The sequence below is a fragment of the Phodopus roborovskii genome, unplaced genomic scaffold, assembly GCF_943737965.1.
Source record: "Phodopus roborovskii unplaced genomic scaffold, PHOROB, whole genome shotgun sequence".
Lineage (NCBI taxonomy): Eukaryota > Metazoa > Chordata > Mammalia > Rodentia > Cricetidae > Phodopus > Phodopus roborovskii.
Window position 1 is genome coordinate 23150195 of NW_026126416.1, and position 6020 is coordinate 23156214.

Genomic DNA, 6020 nt, shown 5'->3' on the forward strand with positions numbered 1-6020 from the left:
TTGTGCTAATGACTATGTTTAACCAAGGAAAGGAAAACTTTAAAAAACATTGTAAAGCCAGGCAGGATGGTATATGCCTGTAATCTAAGTCATCTGGCAGGAGGATCAGGAGTTTAAAGTCAGCCTTGGCTATGTCGTTTAAGGCCAATCTGGGCTATATGAGCCTTTGTCTTCACAACACTGGCAGGAGTGGTTACCTGGCCAGCACAAATCATTGCACAAAATGTGTGTCAGGTGAGTAGGAGGGAAGGGGAGGAGCTGGGAAGAGTTGAGGAAGGGAAAAGAATATAATCAAAATACATTGAATGGAATTCTCTGAATGGCTTAATCTAAGGACCTCTGTTCCCTAGAACTTGTTTAAAAGAAAAAAAAAAAATCCTGTCTGAAGAGATGGCTTTCTGCCATTTACAGAACTAAGGAGAGATGACTCCTATTCCACAAGAACCTGGGTGTGATCTCCAGCACCCACATAGCAGCTCACAAATCTATAACTCCAGTTCCAGGACACCCAACACCTTCTTCTGGCCTCCAGTCACACAAGTGGTGCACAACTACACATGTAGGCAAAACAAACTCATAAAAAGTAAAAGAAAACTAAATCTGGGTATGGTGGGACATGTGTATAACACCGGCACTGGGAGATGGAACTGGGTAAATCCCTGAGGCCCACTGATTGGCCAGTTATCCAGCCTAGCCTACTTGGCAAGTTCCAGGAGGTAAGAGACTATCAGGGGGTTTGGAAGAGGTGTTGGGGGGAAGTGAGTGGCACTGAGGAACTTGATAGAGGAAGGTTGTCTTCTGACCTGTGTGTAATATTCCTTTACACTGTGTGAATATATGTCACTGTGATTGGTTTAATAAAGAAGGTGACTGGCCAACAGCTGAACAGGATAAGGTTAGGCAGAACAGCCAAACTAACAATGATAGGAAGAAGGACAGAGACAGAGAAGTCACCAGCAGATACAGAGAAGAACGATGGGCATGTGGTACTCAGAAAAGGTGCCGAGCCACATGGCAAAGCATAGATAAGAAATATGGGTTAATTTAAATTAAGAGTTAGCTAGTAACAAGCCTGAGCTATTGGCCAAGCATTTATAATTAATATTCAGTCTCCATATATTTGGGAACTGGCAGGTGAGAAATAAACATCCACCAACAGGCCTGCACACACATGAGCACTGGCATGTACACAGTAGGGTTGCAGTTTAGTTGATAGAGTACTAGCTTAGCATGCAAGCCCTAGGTCCCACCCTCAACACTGAATAAATTGGACATAGTGGCACACACCTGTAATCCCTCATGGGTGGCAGAGGCAAGCAGACCAAGACTTCAAGGTTATTTTCAACAGCACAGAGTTTAAAGTCAGTCTGGGCTTCATGAGACCCTGTCTCAAAAAATAATAGGAAGGGCTGTAGAGATGATTCAGTGGTTAAGGGCACTTGCTGCACTTGCAGAGGACCCAGGTTCCATTCCTGGCACTAACATGGTGGCTCGAAAGCATCTGTAACTTCAGTTCCAGGGGACCCAATGCCCTCCTCTCATATCTACAGGTACCAGGTATCAACATGGTGCACATATACATGCAGGCAGACACATATAATATAATCTGCACATTAAAATTAGCAGGTTTGGTGGCACACACCTTTAATTCCAGCATTTGGGAAGCACAAGTGGATATGAGTTTGAAGCCAGTTTTAGCTAGATAGCAAGTTCCAGCCGGCCAGGGCTATATAGACCCTGTGTCAAACAAGCAAAATAATTCACCACTATCCCACAAATTGAGAAAAGGCCACTACTACTTGGCTGTATAGTTCCTTTGTACACCCAGAGCGTGAATGTCCTGGGAGGAGCGTATTTGACGATCATCTTTTTCCCTTTAAAATAGACTTATCTGGGGGAGGCAGGACCTGCTGCTCCAGGTTGCTGGTGGTAATAAGTGTACCAAACAAAGCCGTTTTGAAGGGACAGCTGATGACAAGACAGTGGTTGACTTGATGGAGATGGAGGACTTGAAGGTAAAAGTGGAAAAAGCCGAAATGGAAAAAACCTAATGTTCTGAAACAATGCCAAACTTGCTTCATTCTCCAAACATCTGAAGAAAAATAAATGTGTTTATCAACAAATTATTCTCCTTTCCCTCTTCAAGGCTTCTGAATTGCTAAATTGACGAGCTTAAAGCAAATCTACAGGAGGCTCAAAATGTTTTATTTCATACTAGTAAATAAAAACCTGCAAAGGAGGAAATCAACCCAACAGTTTGCATGTGCATGCGCCCACCTTACCCCACAGGGATTGCTGCTTTTCCAGTGTCAGAGAAGAAGCTGAAGTTTTTCCCTCTCACTGTTTCATGTTTTCGGAAGTCACACATCTGAAATGTCATGCTTGGGTGAATGTACAAATAATAAGAGAAATAAAGACAACAGGAAAAAGGAAAGATGGACTGATAAGGAAAACTGTTCAGTCAGACTAAATCTTCATGGAATTTTCTAACTAAAAAGATTCATTTCAGACAGGGTGAGTCAGTCAGACACTTGCTGTGCAAGCATGGAGGCCTAGGTTCCTTCTAGAGCACCCACATAGAAAACAATAAGGTGGGTATCCTGTCTTGAACTGGTAATCCAGTGTCGACTGGGAAGTGGAGGCAGGCATATCCTGACCAGCCAGCCTAGCTTAATTGGCAACTTCAGGTACCAATAAGACAAAGTAGACAGTTGACCTCTGGCCACCATCCTTGCCCATTGTCCTCATAAGTGCCTGGCCATGTAAATAGACCCCACATTTGAGCATCATTGGTTTCAGTGAAGGTTTTATTTATTTATTTATTTGGCTGGTTGTTTGTTTGGTTTGGTTTCTTGAGACAGGGTCTCTCTGTATAGCCCTGACTGTCCTGAAACTCACTATTAGCCCAGGCAATCCTTTCTTCCCTTGTAGTGGGATTAACGGTCTGTGTCACCATGCCTTGCCTACATTATTTTTGAGACAGAGTCTCACATATTCAGAATGGTGTGAGACTCTGTGTAGGTGAAGATGACCCTGAACTTGCTAATCCTCCTGCCTCTGCCTCTGCCCGGGGTATAGCTGGCAATCTGTACCTAAGTGGGAGTGGAGGAATCATTGGCTTGAAATACTACCATCTTTGTTAACTCTTTCCTTAACAAACCAAACGTTTGGACATGAAAGCCCAACAGGAGACTGAATATGCATATAGGGAGACACTAATAGGTGTTCCAAACAGCATCATTTATTACATGTCTTTTATTCCTCACGCTGTACCCTTGAAGGACAAGCATACAGACCTGCTGTCAGGTGCTCACATCTAGCCAGGGGGATGGAACCAGAAACAGGTAAAAAGAATGGATCGCAGTATCCCCAAGCAGGAACCAGGAGAGCCTGCCAAGGAAGGCAGGAAGTAAGATGAACCAAAAGTCTCTGAGGCTTGAAGAGTGAACGGGGTCATTTTAAGCTCCTGAGGCTCCAGGCAGGAAGGAACTGGCTGAGGGTCCGTGGCAGTCCCTCCAGGTAGAATGACATTCCCAGGAGCAGGAGATGTAAAATGAGGCCAGGGACAGGCTTAGCCAGCTTGTGTAGCAGCCCCCTTCCACAGGCCAGAGTGATTCTCTTTGCTAAGTGGGAGGGAAGCCAGCAGAAGGAAAAGGGACTTGCAGAGTGATAGTGGCAGTCCTGGTTAGATGGCCACATGGTATACAGGGCTGGAGGTGCAAAGGGGCCAATTCAAGCCCTTGTGAAAAGGCAACATTTGTTCCTCGGTTTGACTTGGAGTCAGTATCCTTTCTTCACCTCTGTGTGGGCTCCAGGGATTGGACAGACCACCAGGCCTGCATGGCAAACACCTTTACGAATTGCCATCTTGAAGCCACCCCCCCTTTTTAAAATATTTATTTATTTATTTTTCTTATTTTACATATGGATCCCAGTTCCCTCTCTGTCCCTCCCTCCCTCTCTTGCACCCTCCCATGTCCCCCCACCCCCTCCCATCCCATTCACCCCACGGAGGGTGATGCCTTCCAGGAGGGGTCATCTAAATCTGTCATTTGGAGTAGAGACTAGGCCCTCCCTCCTGCCTCTAGGTTAAGGGACCTATGGGTCCTCTATGGGGACCATGCTCCTTTTGTGCACCCTGGATACATTCTGGTTCCACTGTCAGAGGTCCCTATAGACTGCCCAGGCCTTCTGAGACCCATGTTCAGGGGGCCTGAGTCAGTCCCATGCTGGATTCCCAGCTATCAGTCTGGGGGCCCATTACCTCCTCCTTGTTCAGGTCAGCTGTCTCTGGAAGCTACTCCCTTTTTATTAAAGCTATTTTTGGAGGGACACATGGAGGGTCAAGATTAGAGGACAACTTGTGAGATTAGGCTCCTTCCTTTCACATGTGGGCTCCTGGGATTGAACTCAAGCCCTTAGGCTTGGTGATAAGAGCCTCTACCTGCCGATTGAGTTTTTTTTTTAGATCAGTTTATTTTCTTTATGTATATTAGTATGTTGTCTGCATATTACATGTGTGCACCATGACTGCGTGCAGAGAGCAGAAGGAGGTATCAGAAGTGAAGGTACAGGCGGTCATGAGCCACCATGTGGGCCCCTACCAGAGCAATGAGCAGTCCCTCCACCCATAGTTTAGTTGGTTTGGGTTTTTGTTTGTTTTGAGATCAAGAGCTCACTATGTGGTTCTGGCTGGCTTAGAACTTGCTCTTTAAAGCCCAGGTTGGCTTCAAATTTAAAGAGACCTGCCTGCCTCTGCCCACTGAGTGCTGGGGTTAAAAGTCTGTTGTGCTGACACATCGGTCTAGTTTCATTATTAACTTATTAATTATGCATACAGTGTTCTGCCTGCATGTACGCCTGCAGGCCTGAAGAGGGCACCAGATCTCATTACAGATGGTTGTGAGCCACCATGTGGATGCTGGGAATTGAACTCAGGACCTGTGGAACAGCCAGTGCTCTTAGCCTCTGAGCCATCTCTCCAGTCCCTTGGGTTTTTTTGTTTGTTTGTTTGTTTTGTTTTGTTTTGTTTTAATTAACTACTAAATGGTTGCTTTTCACCCAAGATTCTACAATTGGCAAAGGTCAGGCAGGGCTTAAAGTACTTGTAAAGTCACTGCTTGGAATCCAGTGATGTCAAAGGCTCTCGAGAAGGAATTTGAGGGGAGGTGTGTGCATATATTGGGGTCGTGCAGCTTGCCTGCTCATGTCATCACCCAGTGAGGCAAAGGCAGGAAGACTTGTGCATCAGTTTGCCCTCAGCCTCTGGTCTGAACAACACAGCCTTAAGGAAACCGGTCCTGATACACTGCCTAGGAGGCTGAAGCAGGAGAGGTCAGTGCCTCAGGTCCTGAGACAGAGACTGGTGCAGAGGAGGCCACAGACACATGGCAAGACACATGTGAGGGGGACAGTTGCTCCTTTTTCCTCAGTAAGGAGAGTTGGGGAAGTTGTTCCTCCAGTTACCAGAGATTTCCTGGAATAGCAGGGGTTGGACCAATCAGGTATTAGGACCAGGGTGCTTGGGGTGAAAGCAGGATCGACCCTGTATCTGCCACCCTTCCTGGTACCTCAGTTTTCCTGAACCTCCATCCTGCAAGTCCACAAGCTTGTATAGGGCTGGGGCTCAAGCCTGAAGATAAGAGGAGGTCCTATGCATAGGTGGAGCAACATGGTCTATAACCAACAAAAGCAGCCTGTGGCTATCCCTTAGTCATCAGGGTTCTTGGAGCGGGGATCCTGGAAGAGCATGAGAGTGAGGAGAGGAGCCGGGCTCATTCATCACAGCTATTTATATACAAATCCCCACAACACTCCAAATGCCTGCCCTGCGCGTCCCCTTTCACGGTAGAGCTACAATGTAGGGAACTCTGTGTGGAGCGTATCACGGGGTCGTAGAGGGATGGCTGGAGAATAGTACTTTGCTTAGGTGTGTACTCCACAGTCAGTAAGAGGCCAGAGGCCAGCGGAAGCCACGAAGGGTTGGGTCGGGGGTTGAGGTGGGGTGAGGGTAAGAGATG